Source organism: Peromyscus leucopus, chromosome 1 (assembly GCF_004664715.2).
Source record: "Peromyscus leucopus breed LL Stock chromosome 1, UCI_PerLeu_2.1, whole genome shotgun sequence".
NCBI lineage: Eukaryota > Metazoa > Chordata > Mammalia > Rodentia > Cricetidae > Peromyscus > Peromyscus leucopus.
In genome coordinates, this window is record NC_051063.1 from 107,139,880 (window position 1) to 107,156,154 (window position 16,275).

General features: G+C 41.2%; 1 protein-coding gene across 2 annotated transcripts in view; it reads right to left on the reverse strand.

Annotated features, from left to right (window-relative positions):
• The window catches only part of Gdpd4 (glycerophosphodiester phosphodiesterase domain containing 4), an 83,296-nt gene extending 70,606 nt beyond the window's left edge, over positions 1 to 12,690 (reverse strand). For both annotated transcript variants that reach the window (XM_037197320.1, XM_037197318.1), the window contains exon 1: positions 12,469 to 12,690. The gene's annotated coding sequence lies outside the window, so the exon portion shown is untranslated. The remainder of the gene's footprint in view (positions 1 to 12,468) is intronic.
• Between the last annotated feature and the right edge of the window lie 3,585 nt (positions 12,691 to 16,275).

Here is a 16,275-nt window from a genome sequence, read left to right on the forward strand (position 1 = left end):
ACAGTTCATCACCAAAAGCAGTGAGGACAGGAACTCAAGCATGGCAAGAACCTGGAGGCAGGCCATGGAGGGATGATGCTTGCTGGCTTGCTCCTCATAGCTTGCTCAGCCTGCTTTCTTGTAGAACCCAGGACCACCAGCCCAGGGATGACACCACCCACAATGGGCTGGGCCCTCCCTCATCAACCACTAATTAAGAAAATGCCCTACAGGCTTGCCTATAACCCCATCTTATAAAAGTATTTTTCAACTGAGGTTCCCTCCTCTCAGATGACTTCAGCTTGTGTCAAGGTGACATAAACCTATCCAGCACACTCTCTCTGTCTTAGTCACAGTGAGCTTCAACTGTGCATTATAGAATATCAGCAACAGTTGAAAAAAATACACTTTTGGTTTGGGTTTTGTTTTATTGAGACAGAGTTTCTCTGTGTAACCCTGGCTGGCCTTGAACTCACAGATTCACCTGCATTTGCCTTCCAAATGCTGGGACAAAGGCATAGGCCACCACTGCCCAGCTGAAAAATACCATTTATTTTTTGTTTTTGCCAACAAAAACAGAGGTTATACAGTTAGAACAACATATAAGCTGGGCGTGGTGGTGCACACCTATAACCCAGCATCTGTCTGTTCAGGTTGAGGAGGAAGAAGGGCTGCAAGACTGAAGCTGATGTGGACTACACAGTCAGATCATGTCTTAGAAATGAATCTGAAGAGAGAACGAGAAACTGGGAAAGAAGGAGGGAGGGAGGGCATGTGGCTTCACAGGCCTTCACCTTACACTTTCCTGATCATCTTTCTCAATACAGAACTGCCTTCTCTGTCTACAATGGCTACTCAGGCTGTAGTCATCACCCCAGACTCCAGCTAGCAGAAAATAGAAGAACAAAGAAGAGAACTCTGCCTTACTCTAAAGATTTTTAGAGAAGCTAAACATGGTGTTTCACTCCGACATTTTCTTATTGGTAGGAAAAAGGGGAGCAGGCAGATATTGAGGAAACAGCTACTAAATTGTCTCAGTGTATTATGATTGAGAATGCAGTTCTTGGGCTAGCAACATGGCTCAGCAGGTAAAGGCACCTGCCACCAAGCCAAACACCTGAGTTTGATCCCCAGTATGCACATGGTAGGAGAACGCCAACTCCCACACAGTTTTCTCTGACCACCACTCTTGTGCTGTGGCACATGTGCACACACACACACACACACACACACACACACACACACACACACTACAAACAAAATGTAATTTTAAAAAGTTAAAAGTGTTGTTCTCATACCAAAGGACTGTCAAATAACATAAAATTCGGGGTGGGGGAACGACACAAATATTTAAAAACAAACAAGAACAGTCATGAGGAAAACAAACAGAAAATAAGACATAATAATAATAATAGAACTCGTTGTAAGATCTGATGCTAGGCAACAGCCTTGATTACTGAAACTTTCAGCCACGTTCCAATTGTTTTATGAATACCACTCTAGGCCTGTACTGAAGAATCTCTAACCTAGGGGGCCTGGCAGTATGTCTCGGTGATTAAGACTGCTTGCTGCTTGTGGTGATTTATTGTGTTCCCCAATATATTGTGCATCCTAATAAACTTATCTGGGGTCAGAGGACAGAACAGCCACTAGATAGACACCAGAAAATGGTGGCACACACGCCTTTAATCCTATCACTTGGGAGGCAGAGATCCATCCAGATCTCTGTGAGTTCAAAGCCACAATGGAAACAGTCAGGCATGGTGATTCATGGTCTTTAATCCCAGGAAGTGATGGCAGAAAGCAGAAAGGTATATAAGGCGTGAAAACCAGGAACTAGAGCTCGTTAAGCTTTTAGGCTTTTAGCAGCAGCTCAGCTGAGATTCATTCTGGATAAGGACTCAGAGGCTTCCAGTCTGAGGAAACAGGATCAGCTGAGGAATTGGCAAGGTGAGGTAGCTGTGGCTTGTTCTGTTTCTCTCATCTTACAGCATTCACCCCAATACATGGCTTCAGGTTTGTTTTTATTAATAAGACCTTCTAACAATTCATGCTACAGCTGCTCTTCCAGAAGATCCAATTTCAATTCCAAGAACCCACACTGGGGAGGCTCACAACTACCCATAACTGCAACTCCAGGAGATCTGACATCCTTTTCTGGTTTATGTCAGTACCTATACACATGCATGTGTGCTTCAACACACACACACACACACACACACACACACACACACACACACACACATCTTTAAAAACAGACAGACAAACAAACAAAATCCCTAGTCTGAACTTCTACTTTGATCAAAATAGAGTAGCAAGAATCATAGAGACCTTTCCACCTTAACTGACTAAAACCTAAGGAAATGTACAAAATAATACTTTTCAGACATTATTAGAAAATAGTCAGTGATAATAAAGAATCCCCGAGGGAAAAACAAGGGACGTATTATTAATTACCCATTTATAGTATGTATAGGATTATGAGGTCAAAGCACCAAGAAAGAAAATGTAGGTAGATGCTGGTAGCCTCCCAAAATTAAGCAGACAAAAAAGAATCAGAGAGAAGAATGTGTTTAACTCCTGAGTCTACAATTGAATGCTGATAACTTCCCCTGAAAGAATGTGGATGATTAAAAGCAATCCAACCGACCACCTGACCCTAGATGCATAAGTCCCAAAGCAAAACAAAGAAACCTTAAAAATCAAAAAGAATGCTATAAGCATTGCAGCTCCTATGGAAATATAATATATCCTGGCAGCCAGGAGCCAAGAAACACCACAGTCATTATAAGCATAGGAGCTTACAGCTCTGCTCCAGGGAAAGATTTCCCCAATGTAACAACTCTGCCCAGGCAGGGGAGGGTTTCCTTAGCAAAGTTGTTACGATGTTCTCACAGCTCTGCTCCACCAGGGAAAAGCTTTCCCCAGGTTACAGTTCTGCTCTGCTCTGCTCCAGTGAAAATTGTTACAGCTGGGCTCCACTCCAGCAAAAATGTCACACCACAGAACAAACCTTACTCAAGAGATTTATTGGGAAGGAAGAATCTAGGAGAGTGGCTGCCTCTAGGGTAAGGAGAAGCACCAAACTCAACAGGGTACAGAGTTTATACAGGGATTCTTGGAGGCCGAGCTTTCCAGGGTGGCTTGGGACTAATGGATTTTTGTGGTGAGATTCTGGGGCAAGATCAGGGACTGGTGGTATTTCATGCTTAGGGGTTAGTGGGATTTTGTACTTGGGGATCTCAAGGATTGGTGGGATTCGGCAGCCTGACTCTGGGGCAAGTTCAGGGATTGGTGGGGTTTCAAACCCTGGTCCTGGGGTCAAGTCAGAGTCAAGGTGTTTTCCTCCGGTCCAGGTCTCAGGTCTTAGTCAGGGGCAGGATGTGCTTTCCTTGGCCCTTTTAACCCTACAAGTGCAACTCCTCCAAAAATGAACAATTCACAAATTAATGGCCTCCAATGAGAGTGAATTAGACAAAATCTCAAATAATTAAAAAGAATGATTGTAAGCATATTAAAAAAACAAAGAAGACACAAATTTCTGAATGAATTCCTAGAGAACACAAAAAAGTGAATGAAATAAGAAATTCAATATAGGATATGAAGGTGGAACCCAACAAAGACACAGAAATATTTAAGAAAACCAAACTGAAATAATGGAAATGAGAAACTCAATAGTTGAATCAAGTTCCATATGGGTCTGAGGAGATGGCACAGTGAGGAAGAGCAGTGCTCTGCAAGCCTGCCTCCAGGAGCTGAGTCTGAATCCTCGGCACCATGTGAAAAGCTGGGCGTGCTTGTGTGTGCCTGTAACTACAGCACTGGTGGGTATCTACCAAAAAAGTAAACTTCAAGTTCAATAAGAGATCTTGTCTTAAAGCAGTGAGTCTGAAGGTAATAGAATATATCTGGTGTCTTGCTCTGGCCTATGTGTGTGCATGCATGCACACCCCACATTCACATCCATGCCACACAAACACACTCCATGAAAAGTCTCACCTACGCAGTGGATCAAGGGGGAAATGGAATATCAGAACTTGAAGACAATGTAGAGCAATTGGAGCATTCAGACAATGACAAAGATAAAGAAACTACAAATAGAGCGTTTGATATCTATAGAACACTACAGAAAACCCAAATCTATGAATCATGAACACAAAGAAGGATACTTTCATGCTAAAAGCAGACAAAGCATTTTCATCTAAATTGCAGCATAAAATATCCCAAATCTAAGGGAAGAGACACCCATCTCAGTTTAAGAAGAATTTGGAATACCAAAGAGACAAGAGCAGAGAAGAACCTCCTCAAATTACAGTTAAAATACTAAATAAACAGAGCAAAGACAGCATCTTAAACCTGCAATACAGAAACACAAGGTGCATTCATCATAACAACAGAAAACTTGTCAATAGTCAGGAGGGCTCAGAAGGAAGTATTTCAGGTTCTAAGGGACATCAACTGCCAATTCAGACCACTATACCCAGCCAAACTGTAATATCTGCAGGGAAAACAAAAACTTTCCATGATAAAACAAAACAAAACAACAACAACAACAAAAACCCACACAGGTTAAAGCAATTCATTACCATTAAGCCAGCTCTACAAAACCTACTTGAAGGAATCCTTCAGATTGAAAAGAAAGATAAATATACCCATGAGGGCATAAGAAATCACAGTATAGTTAAGCAAATGAGGAACAGGAAAACATCAAACACTACAAGATCAATGAAGTAACAGAAATTAATACACACATTTCAACAAGAACTCAGTATTAATGGCCTCAATTTCCTACTCAAAAGATAGACTAGCAGGTTGGATTAAAAACACAGGATCCATTTATTTGTTGACCTCAAGAAACACACCTTGCCATTAAAAACAGATGAAATATTGGGGTGAAAGAATAAAAAAATGTGTTCCTAGGACACAAGCAGCTGTCACTACCCTAATATCTGACAAAACAGATTTGAAATCTAAATTAATCAGAAGACACACACACACACACACACACACACACACACACACATCAGGGTAGAAATTGATGAAAAGGAAAAAAATTAAATACACAAAATTAATAAAACAATTATGTTTTTAAAGCAATATTGACAAACCCTTAGCCAAACTAACAAAAAGAAAACTCAATTTAATACATTTTGAGATAAAACTAGAGACATTATAACAAATACCAAAAAAATTCAGAAACTCATTATGTAGATAATACCTTAAAAACTTACATTCTAGGGCCAGGCAGTGGTGGTGCATACCTTTAATCCCAGCACTTGGGAGGCAGGAGACAGGCAGATTTCTGTGAGTTTGAGGCCAGCCTGGGCTACAGAGTGAGTGCCAGGAAAGGTTCCAAAGCTACACAGAAAAATCCTGTCTCAAAACAAACAAACAAAAAAACAAAAAAACTTACATTTGATTAAATTGGAAAATCTAAAAGAAATAGATCAATTTCCCAACACATATGGCCTACCCAAATTAAACAATATAAAAAATTTTGGGGGCTGGAGAGATGGCTCAGAGGTTAAGAACACTGACTGCTCTTCCAGAGGTCCTGAGTTCAATTCCCAGCAACCACATGGTGGCTCACAACCATCTGTAACGAGATCTGGTGCCCTCTTCTGGCCTGCAGGCGTACATGCAAGCAGAACACTGTACATAATAAATAAATAAATAAATAAATAAATAAATAAATAAATAAATAAATAAATAATAAGCTCATCTAAGTGTCACAGCAGCTATGTGAAGTATTGCATGGCTGCTGTGTTAAAAAAAATTTAAATCTATCTTAGTTAGGGTTTTTATTGCTGTGAAGAGACACCATGACCATGGCAACTCTTATAAAGAAAAACAATTAATTGGGGTGGCTGCTTACAGGTCTGAGGTTCAGTCCATTATCATCATGGCAGGGAGCATGGTGGTGTGCAGGCAGACACGGTGCTGGAGAGGAGCTAAGAGTCCTACAACTAGAAGGCAACCGGAAGTGGACAGTCACACTGAATGAAGCTTGAACAAAACAGACCTCAAAGCCCACCCCTACAATAACACACTGCCTCCAACAAAGCCACACCTACTTCAACAAGGCCACACCTCCTAATACTGCCACTCCCTTTGGGGGCCATTTTCTTTCAAACTACCACAAAATCTATCTATAAAAGGCAACAAAATTGAAGCATCAATAAAACAAAAATTCTCCCAACTAAAAATATTCCACATCCAGATGAATTCATTTCTGAAATCTACCAGGCTCTTAAAGAAGAACTAAAACCAATGGTTCTCAAACTATTCATAGAGGAGAAAAGAAAGGATTGCTACCAAACTGTTTTTTAAGTATACAACATAAAAAAATTATAGATCAATCTCCCTCATGAAGAAAAATGAAAAAAAATTCTCAACAAATTACTTACAAACTGAATTCAAGAATACATCAGACAGTTCATTAAGTATGATAAACTTGGCTTCATTCCAAGATGGAGGAATAATGTAATATACACAAATCAACACACAAATGGACTCAAGGACAGAAATCACATGATCATCTCAAGAGATGAAGAATCCCTTCACAACAAGAATAAAAAAGACTGTATCTCAGCATAGTAAAGGCTTTATATAACAAACCCACAGCCAACATAATAGTAAACTGAGAAAAACTCAAAGCATTTCCACCAAGAGCAGGAATAAAACAAGAGAAGGAATAAAATGGATACAAGTAGGAAAACAATTAAAATATCCTTCTTTTCAGATGATGACTCTATCTATACATAAGAGACTATGAAGACTCTTGTGAAAACACTCTTAAAGCTGACAGACACTTGCAGCAAAGTGGCAGGATGCAAACTTCAACAGAAAGCAGTACCTTCCTAGGAACCAATGACAAGCATGCTGAGAAAAGGAAAGAACTCTGTTCAGAACAGCCTAGAAAATACCTTCGAGCAAACTTAACCCAGGAAGTGAAGACTGCTACAGCAAAAGCTTGGAAACACTAAAGAAGGAAACTGAGGAAGACACTAGAAGATGGAAAGACTTTCCATGCTCCTATATTGGGAGAATTAATATTGTAAAAAGTGTTGTCCTTCCCAAGGCAATCTACATATTCAATGAAACCCCTCCCTCAAAATCCCAACACTATTATTCACAGAGACTGAGACAACAATCTTAAGATTCATATGGGAGCACAAAAGACCCCAGATAAACAAAGCAATCTTGAGAATAAAGAATCTTTCTCTTGTCCTATTATTATAGTCAAGCACTATACCGAGTAGAATAGAGTGGACATCCTTGTCTCAAGGTAATCTATCTGATTTCAAGTTATACTACAGATCAGCTACAGTAATAAACACAGCATAGTACTGACACACAAACAGTCACATGGACCTACAGAAGAGGATTGAGGACCCAGATCTGAGCCCACACAGCTACAGCCAAAAAGATTTTGGCAAAGATGCTAAGAATGTACATTGAAAGAAAAGAGCCTCTTATAAATGGGGATAGGAAAACTGGGTATCTACATGTAGAAGGATGGAGCTAAACACTTTTCTCTCACTCTACAGAAAAATTAACTCTAAATCTTAATGTAAGGCCCCAAACTCTGAAACTGCTAAGAGGGAAAAGTACAAGATACAGGTATAGGTAGGGGCTTTATGAATAGAACTCCAGTGCTAAGGAAATAAAGCCAGCAACCAACCTCAAATGGGACCTCAAGAAGTTACATAAATCTATACAGAAAAGGAAATAGTTAACTAAATTAAGAGATAACCTATAGAATAGGACAAAATCCTTGCCAGCTATATAATTAACCAAGAATTAATACCCAAAATTAAAAAAAAAAAAACTTTTAAAAGAAAAGAAACAAGAAAACAACCTGATCCCCCCCCCCAAAAAAAAGGCTAAGGAACGAAACAGAGATCTCAAAAGAAGATATACAAAGGCCTAATAATTATTTTGTGAAAGTGTTCCACATCCTTATCCACCAGGGAAGTGGAATTTGAAATTCCATCTCACTCTAGTTAGAGTGGCTATCATCAAGAAATCAAACGACAACAATGTTCTTGAGGATGTCAAGAAAGGGAATCTTTATTCATTGTTTGGCAGAGCATAAACTGATGCAGTCACCATGAAAGTTAGTAAGCAGTTTCTTAAAAATCTAAAGAGAGAGCCGGGCAGTGGTGGTGCACACCTTTAATCCCAGCACTCGGGAGGCAGAGGCAGGTGGATCTCTGTGAATTTGAGGTCAGCCTGGGCTACAGAGTGAGTTTCAGGAAAGGCTCCAAAGCTACACAGAGAAACCCTGTCTCGAAAAAACAAACAAAAACTAAAGAGAGAATTTCCATATTGACTCAGCTATATCAATCCTGGGCACATAGCCAAAGGACTCTATATATCCCACCACGGAGATACATTCATGTTTATTGCTGCCCTATTCACAGTAGTAAAGATCTAGAATCAATCTAGATGTCTACTAACTGATGGATGGATAATAAAAATGTGGTACATTTAAACAGATTCATAACCATTAACAAGACTAAAGCAGTAATCAAGTGTCTCTCCAACAAAGAAAAGTCCAGGACCAAGAGGATTCATTGCCAAATTCTACCAAATCATTAAAGAAGAGCTGACACTTACGTTTCTCAAGCTATTTTATAGAACAGAAAGGGAAGGAAGATCAAATATGATCTTAATTTATCCCAGGTTCTATGGGTTCAACACAATTCCAGTTCCCACCAGGACCTCTGTGGATTTTTTTTTGATAGCAATGTAGAAAGCAATGTAAGATTTGTACAGAAAAACAAAGGAAATATAAGCCAAACAATATGTTTTGAGATTCAAACTGAGTTAAGACTTAAAGATAGAGTAACTATGATGTACAGAACCAGAGAAAAGGAAAACATATGGGCTGATTAATCCTTGACAAAATATTAAGGTAATTCACTGGAGAGGGATAGTTAGGTTTTGGTTGGTTAGTTTTTGTATGTTTTGGGTTTTCTTTATTTACCTTTTCTTTGCAAGTTAGAAACTTACACAGACAAAGGGAAGCTTCAAACTTGCTCTATAGCCAGGGCTGGTACTGGCACATCTGCATAAAGCAGGCACTCTTCTATCTCAAGATCCTGCACATAATATTTGCCATGTGCTTCCATGACAGGAGAGCACAGGACTTAGAGATTCTGAGGAGTGGGATGCAGGTATCTTTGGAGTACCAATAATTTAGACCAGTATAGTCAATTTCTAGACTACTCAGTTTTTCTTCTTAAAGCCTGCGAATCCACAGAACTAACAGAACCCTTGGAGATGCTCTTGCTTCATGATTTCACCCCCTGGCCACTTCCCCAGCTGGGCCCTCACCTAAGCACTCCAATAGCCTCCTAAACAATTACTCTGTATTCACACTTGCCCTCCAAAATTTATTCTCTATTTCAAAATAATCTTACTTCTTTATTTTGTTTTATTCTTTAAAAAAACCTTTTGAGATCATAATTACAACATTTCTCCTTTCCTTTCTTCCCTCCAAACCTTCCTATATACCCTCTCTACTCTCTTCCAAATGCATGGCCCCTTTTTTCATTGCTATTGCACACACACACACACACACACACACACACACACACACATATATACATATATATATATATTCCTAAATATAACCTGCTCAGCTCATATAATATTATTTGTGTATGTATTTTCAGGGCTGACCATCTCGCACTGGACAACCAATTGGCGTGCCTTCTGAGACAGGCTCTTGCTATGAAGCCCAGGTCGGCCTCAAACTCTCAATGCTCTTGACTAAGAATTCTGAATTGCTAAGATTATAGGCATGAGCCACCAGGCCCAACAAAAATGATATGTTTTGAATGTGTGCTTATTATATATAGTTATGATTCAATAAAGCTTTAAAAAAACGAATAAAGTAAGAAACTAGGAGCCCAGCATGGTGGTATACACCTTTAATACAGGCACTCAGGAGGCAGAGGCAAGTGACATGTTTAAGGCCAGTCTGGTCTACAAAGCGAGTTCCAAGCCAGTCAGGGCTTCACAGAGAGACCCTGTTTTAAAACAAATAAAGAAACTAGAATTAAAAAAAAAAACTCAAGCCAAGTGCTGGTGGCTCATGCCTTTAATCCCAGCACTTGGAGGCAAAGGCAGGTTGATCTCTGTGAGTTCAAGGCCAGCCTGACCTACAGAGTGAGTTCCAGAACAGCCAGAGCTGTTATACAGAGAAACTCTGTCTTGAAAAAATAAATGAATTAATTAATTAATTTATAAAACAATCCAAAGGAAAGCCAGATTATAGTGAAGAACATGGACAACAGAAAATAAATAATATAATCTACCCTACTAAATGATCTTTCCCTCAAGCAGTAGCCAGATTTAAGCCTACAAATGTCAGTTTTACTTTAAATGTAAATGTAGTGAATTCTTCAGTTTAAAAACAAGTCAAAGTCTGTTTAACTACAAATAGATAGCCAAGCACAAGTGTTTTGTTTGTTGAAACTGAAAGGAAAAGAGGGCTGGGAATGTGATTCAGTGGTAGATGTTCAGGGCCAGAGGTTCAGTCTCGGCAACACACATACACACACACAAATAAAAATAAATCTTTAAAAGATGTGGACTCGATTGATGAAGAATTAGGGCCAAATGATACAGTCTACTCCACTAAAGACCAGCCAAGTAAATATGAGACTAAAAAAAAAAAAAAAAAAAAAAAAAAATGGAGACAAAAAAAGAACATAATGATGAAAAATAATTTAAAAATTGTTTTCAATTTACATGTACTTAATCAATCACATAGTCTCCAAAAGAGAAATAAACATATCTATAGTCATGTTGGGTAGGAGGCGGAACACACCTATAAAGGACAGAATAAACAGACAATAACAAAAACGCCAGTCAGATGGCTCAGTGGGTAAAAGTTCTTGCCACGCAAGCCCGATGACCTGAGTTCACTTCTCAGAACCCACGGTGGAAGGAGGGGACTCTCCAAAGTTGTCCTCTGACCTCCACATACGAGCCATAGCACATGTGCCCCTGTAATCACACAATATTACATATATACACATATATGCAGAAGGCATAGTTTCTTAAAACTTGTATAAAGATGATTACAACAAACTAGTCTTAATTAACATTTATAGAACAATATATTCAGCTAAAAACGTAATTCATAAGAAAACTTGTTTTTAAAATTTTCAGTGATCACATATCAAGTGACTATGTTGGAGTATAGCTAGGTAACAGAATACTTGTGAAGTCCTGGGTTCAATCCCCAGGACAGGAAAAAATGAAGCTATATTAAGTCATGCAACAATATATTTTTTTTTCTAGAAGCCAGATTTAGTCTATTTTAGTATCTTTTTCAACAATAAAAAACAAATGCAACCACTGCATGCTAACACAGACGATGTGTACAACTCTGGGGAGCAGTCGGTGGGGGAACATACAGAGGCCACGGGTGAAGGCTAAGCCTTGCAATGGGTAGGATTGTTTTGCCCCTTCACTGCCGCCTTTGCAAAGGGTGTGCACGATTGACGAGCCATTTCGAGTTCCTTCTTCCTTTGATTTTTCTGTGCAGCCCCACTTCCTGCCTCTTGCATTCACCATATACATCAAGGAAGGTAAATCTTATTTTTTAAAAAAAATCTTATTTCAAATGGCCTGTACCCTCAGATTGCTCTTTCGGAAATCAAAATGTTTTGTTTTGGTTTTTTAACAACAGGGAAATGTATCCATGAATCAGTAAGAAACAGATAACTAAGAATATTTTAATTTGGCAATTACATACATTTATTAAAAAATAAATCACGAGTCAACACACAATAATCACAATGGAAAGGAGAAACAAGTTAGTTGAGGAGACCACTGTGTGTGTGTGTGCATTTATATCTTGGTGTGACTAGTTGCAAACACTAGAAAATCTAATGGCCGATGTGAACAAAGACAGCTTTTTACCCAGAATCATTACCGCCAGCATTTCAACGCACCCACGATCCTCTGAGTTCGGGCACTAGCCAGGGTAGCTGAATTCACATGAACCGCTAATACTTAGCAGGGGATCGACTAAGTTGTTGCCATCCCAGGCCTCTTGATTCACTCATTCCCACAGCTGAAGAAATCTCCACTTAGATTTCTTACAGGTACTTCAAAATAAATATGTGTAAAACTGAACCACGAATCACCCTCCCAAATCCTCCACAAGTCCGTCCGGCCACAGTCTAAAAGACAGCACCGTTCACCAGCTTGACTGAGCGGAACAGCAGATGCCAGGGACTGAGAGCAGACCTTTCCACAACAACTAGAGATGAACGAAACGTTGACAGGCGACATAGGCCTGGCATCCTCAGACAGAGAAACAAGCCTGCAAGGACTTCACGGTGACATTCTGGGTGGCCAGCTTGGGCACCCGTGGGCTGCAGAGCTTTGCGTCTGTCTCCTGACAGCTGTGGAGAGGAAACCCCTTCTTCCCTGGAGCTGTGGAAGCACGGCGGGTAGGCTCACCTCCAGAGATGGGCAACCCGGGTCCGAGGCCCTCGGGTCCGGCTGCGGGCTGTAAGCCTCAGGTAACCTCCTGCTTTGGGTGATGTTTGGGAGTTCCACAGAAATGGGTGACGCTACTTACAGGGGCTTTACAGCCCCCAACGCAAATCTGGGTTTCACACCTCTGAAGACCAGCGCCTCTCAAGATGGAGGACCCGCAAGGCAGAGCCGCTGACCCGAGGGTCACATGCGTGGGGGCGTGGCCACTCGCTGGGAGGGCGTGGTCACGCTCACACAGGGCCGATGCCTGGGAAAACCCAGTGAGGCCAGACCCCCAACCTCAGGACCAAGCACCGCAGTTGGTTTGTTGTTGTTGGGTGATGCTTGGGGTTAGAACTGATTTCCTCGGAGCAACATGATTTTAGGTTGTGAGCCTAGCCTTTCAGGGCTGAGGACATCTCTCCAGCCCGGAGCAACATGCTTTAGTTGTGCCTTCTAAGGTAAACGCTCTCTAATTTGTTATGATTGGTATAAAATAAGCTTAGTTCTTATTGTTTGCTTAATTCATGGTAGCTATTTTTTTTTTTTGTAGTGAAATTATCCAGATCGCCATTTAATTCTCTTATTGCCCCATTAAAGGAAAACAAGCAAATCTATTTCAAACATGACAATGGGCCATTTTATCTTTGGGTTTGTTCATTTTTTATTTAAAGTATTTTTTGGTGTGTGTGTGTGGGGGGGGGTGTGTGCGCGCGCGTGCGTGCGCCAGAGTAAGCAAACACACATGCATATGCAGAGGCTAAAAGCAGATTTCTGGTGTCTTCCTCTGTTACTCTGGCTTTATCCCTTCAGGACAAGGTGTCTCCCTCAATCAGAAATACTGGACTGCATCTTGGTTCTCCTCAATGGCACGTTGCTGTATAGACTTCAAACTCTGTCAACTCTAGATTAAATTCATTTACTTTCCTTTCAAATTTGTTCCATTTCCCGTGGCTCTAAATGATGGTCTGAAACCAGAGTCTCTTTTCTGATACCTCCCTTTCCTTTGAAGTCTGGCAGAGTGGGCAAATTTTGTTGTAATATTTTTTGTCCACTTCTCTCCATTTCTGCTACTCACTTTCTTTCTTTCTTTTTGTTTGTTTTTGTTTTGTTTGTTTTTTTGGGGGGTTGGTTTTTAGAGACAGGGTTTCTCCATGTAGTTTTGGTGCCTGTCCTGGATCTCACTCTGTAGACCAGGCTGGCCTCGAACTCACAGAGATCCGCCTGGCTCTGCCTCCCGAGTGCTGGGATTAAAGGCGTGTGCCACCACCCCCGGCTACTCACTTTCTTGTGTTTCAAAGCCCACTAGGTCCCTAAATTTCTCAGTCTGCATCAACCAGTTAAGAGACAATTAGTCATATTACTCACACTCTCCAAAGTCCTCCAAAGAGCGGGCCATGCTGACCTTCTAACAACACTGACTGTGCTTAAAATGCATCCAGAGTTAAAGTTTAGTCTTCTTCACTTGGATTCTGCCCCTCTCTCCATCCTTACCTTCCCTCTTCCATTGACTCCCAGCAACACCCGACGTCTTGAACTGATCTCTTTTTTTCTTTCTCATTTAGTTTTTATTCATAATCATAAACTTAACTCTACAATCCAGCCAGACTGGGAGGGGAATGAGGGGAATGAGAATACGGAACCCAGAGAACTTCAGTGAGAGCAGAGATTACAGGGATTACAAGCACATTGGGTGGGGGCATCCTCCTGAGCTACAGAAGGAATGGTCTGGTGAGTAAGATGCCTGCCAAGTCAGAAAAGTCAGAGTTGTCCACAGTCAGCGATGCTGATCTTCTTGCTGGTCTTGTTCCTGGACCCAAAATACTCCATGACTTCCATAATGTCCATGCCTTCTATACTTCATCCTGTTCTCATCCTCAAATTTTTCCTCATAGATGGCCCTGCCACCAGTGCCATTATGGTGTTTGAAGTTGCCACCGTCGCACATGAATCCTGGAATGATTCTGTGAAAGGAGGAACCTTATATCCAAATCCTTCCTCTCCAATGCTCAGAGCATGAATGTTTTCTGCTGTCTTTGGAACTTTATCTGCAAACAATGTAAAGCAGATGCAGCCCAAGGGCTCGCCACCAGCGGTAACATTGAAGAACAGAGTGGGACTGACCATGGCTGCAGCACGCAGAACAGGGGACAGTGGTGTCTGCAAAGTCTTGATCTGATCTCTTAGGCTGTCGTGTGTCTTTACTCATGGTGTACTTACTGGCAGACTTTCTTCCAGCTCCCAACTTTTACCCAGCTCTTCATTTTTTCCTATTTTTATTTTATACAGACACACACACACACACACACACACACACACACACACACACATATATCTATTTTTCTCAAATGTATCTAAGTGTACCATGTGCATGCAATGCCCCTAAAGGCCAGAAAGGGGTGTCAGATTGCCTGGGACTGGAGTTATTGACGGTTGTGAGCTACTGTGTGGGCGCCAGGAATTAAACCTGGATCCTCTACAGAGCAACCAGTGCTCTTTACCAGTGAGCCATCTCTCCACCACCTTTGGGTAAATCTTAACGCAAGGCTCAGCTCAGGAAAACCTTCTTCATTGCTATGCTTCGTCAACAGGCTCAGTTATGTCCTTTGTCCTAAATACCCCATAGCTTCCTCCAAATAAACCTTTTATTACTGCATTAGCCACACTGGTAGTAATTACTTACTTTGTTTGGTGAGGTTTTGTAATCTACTTGCTACTGGCTAGACCACTGTGATGGTCTGAATGAGAATGGCTCTCATAGGCTCAAGTGTGAGTACTTGGTTCCCAGTTGGTGCAACTGTTTGGGAAGGATTTAGGAGGTGTGGCCTCAGTGCTGAGTGGTGGTGGTGCACGCCTTTAATCCCAGCACTTGGGAAGGAGAGGCAGGCGGATCTCTGTGAGTTTAAGGTCTGCCTGGTCTACAGAGCGAGATCCAGGACAGCCAAGGCTACAAAGAGAAATCTTGTCTTGGGACAACCCCCTCCCCCTCAAAAAAAGATGTGTGGCCTTGTTGGAGGAGTTGTGTCACTGGGAGTAGACTATGAGGTTCAAAAGCCCACCCATTCCCAGTTAGCTATCTCCAAGTCAAATAAAGGTCTCAGCTATTGCTCCAGCGCCAGGCCTGCCGCCACCATCCCCATGTACGCCTCGATAGTCACAGGCTCACCCTCGCAAACAGCCCCGGTAAACTCTTCCTTCTATAAATCGCTTTGGCCATGGTGTTTTGTCATGGCAATAGAAAAATAACTAAGACATCTACTTATCTCTTTACTACCAGTGCCAACTGAAATTCTTGGCAAGTGTCAGTTAATGGTTGTTTCAATAAGTCCCTGGAAGCTATAGACCCTCCAGCCCTTAAACCGCATGCACTGGCTGCCTCTTTTCTGACTGCACTGAACTCCCCTGAGTATGCCTTCTAGTTGCCAGGTGTCAGGTGGATGGAGTGATGATTGTGCACATGAAGAAGTTTAAGCCTTGAAGTATTTACCATTTTTTCTCAATTTGATTCTGAAACCCCCCATTTAACCCTTGACACAGCAGGTCTAAGCTGTTGGCACCCCTGAGACTGGGTAGCTGTCAAAGGGTTAAGCAGTCTTTTGTGATGTGCAGACTTTTTCAAAATTCCATTCTGACTGCTTCTTGGAGGCTTTTGCCCTCACCACCTGAAGAGTTCAGGAGACCCTGAAATGGGCTGTAGCTGCCAGTGTCTTGGGTGTGAGCAAGGACAGCCTGATCCTATCAGTCCTAATTTTAAAGATCTACAGTCAAGCAAGACAAAATTAAAACATT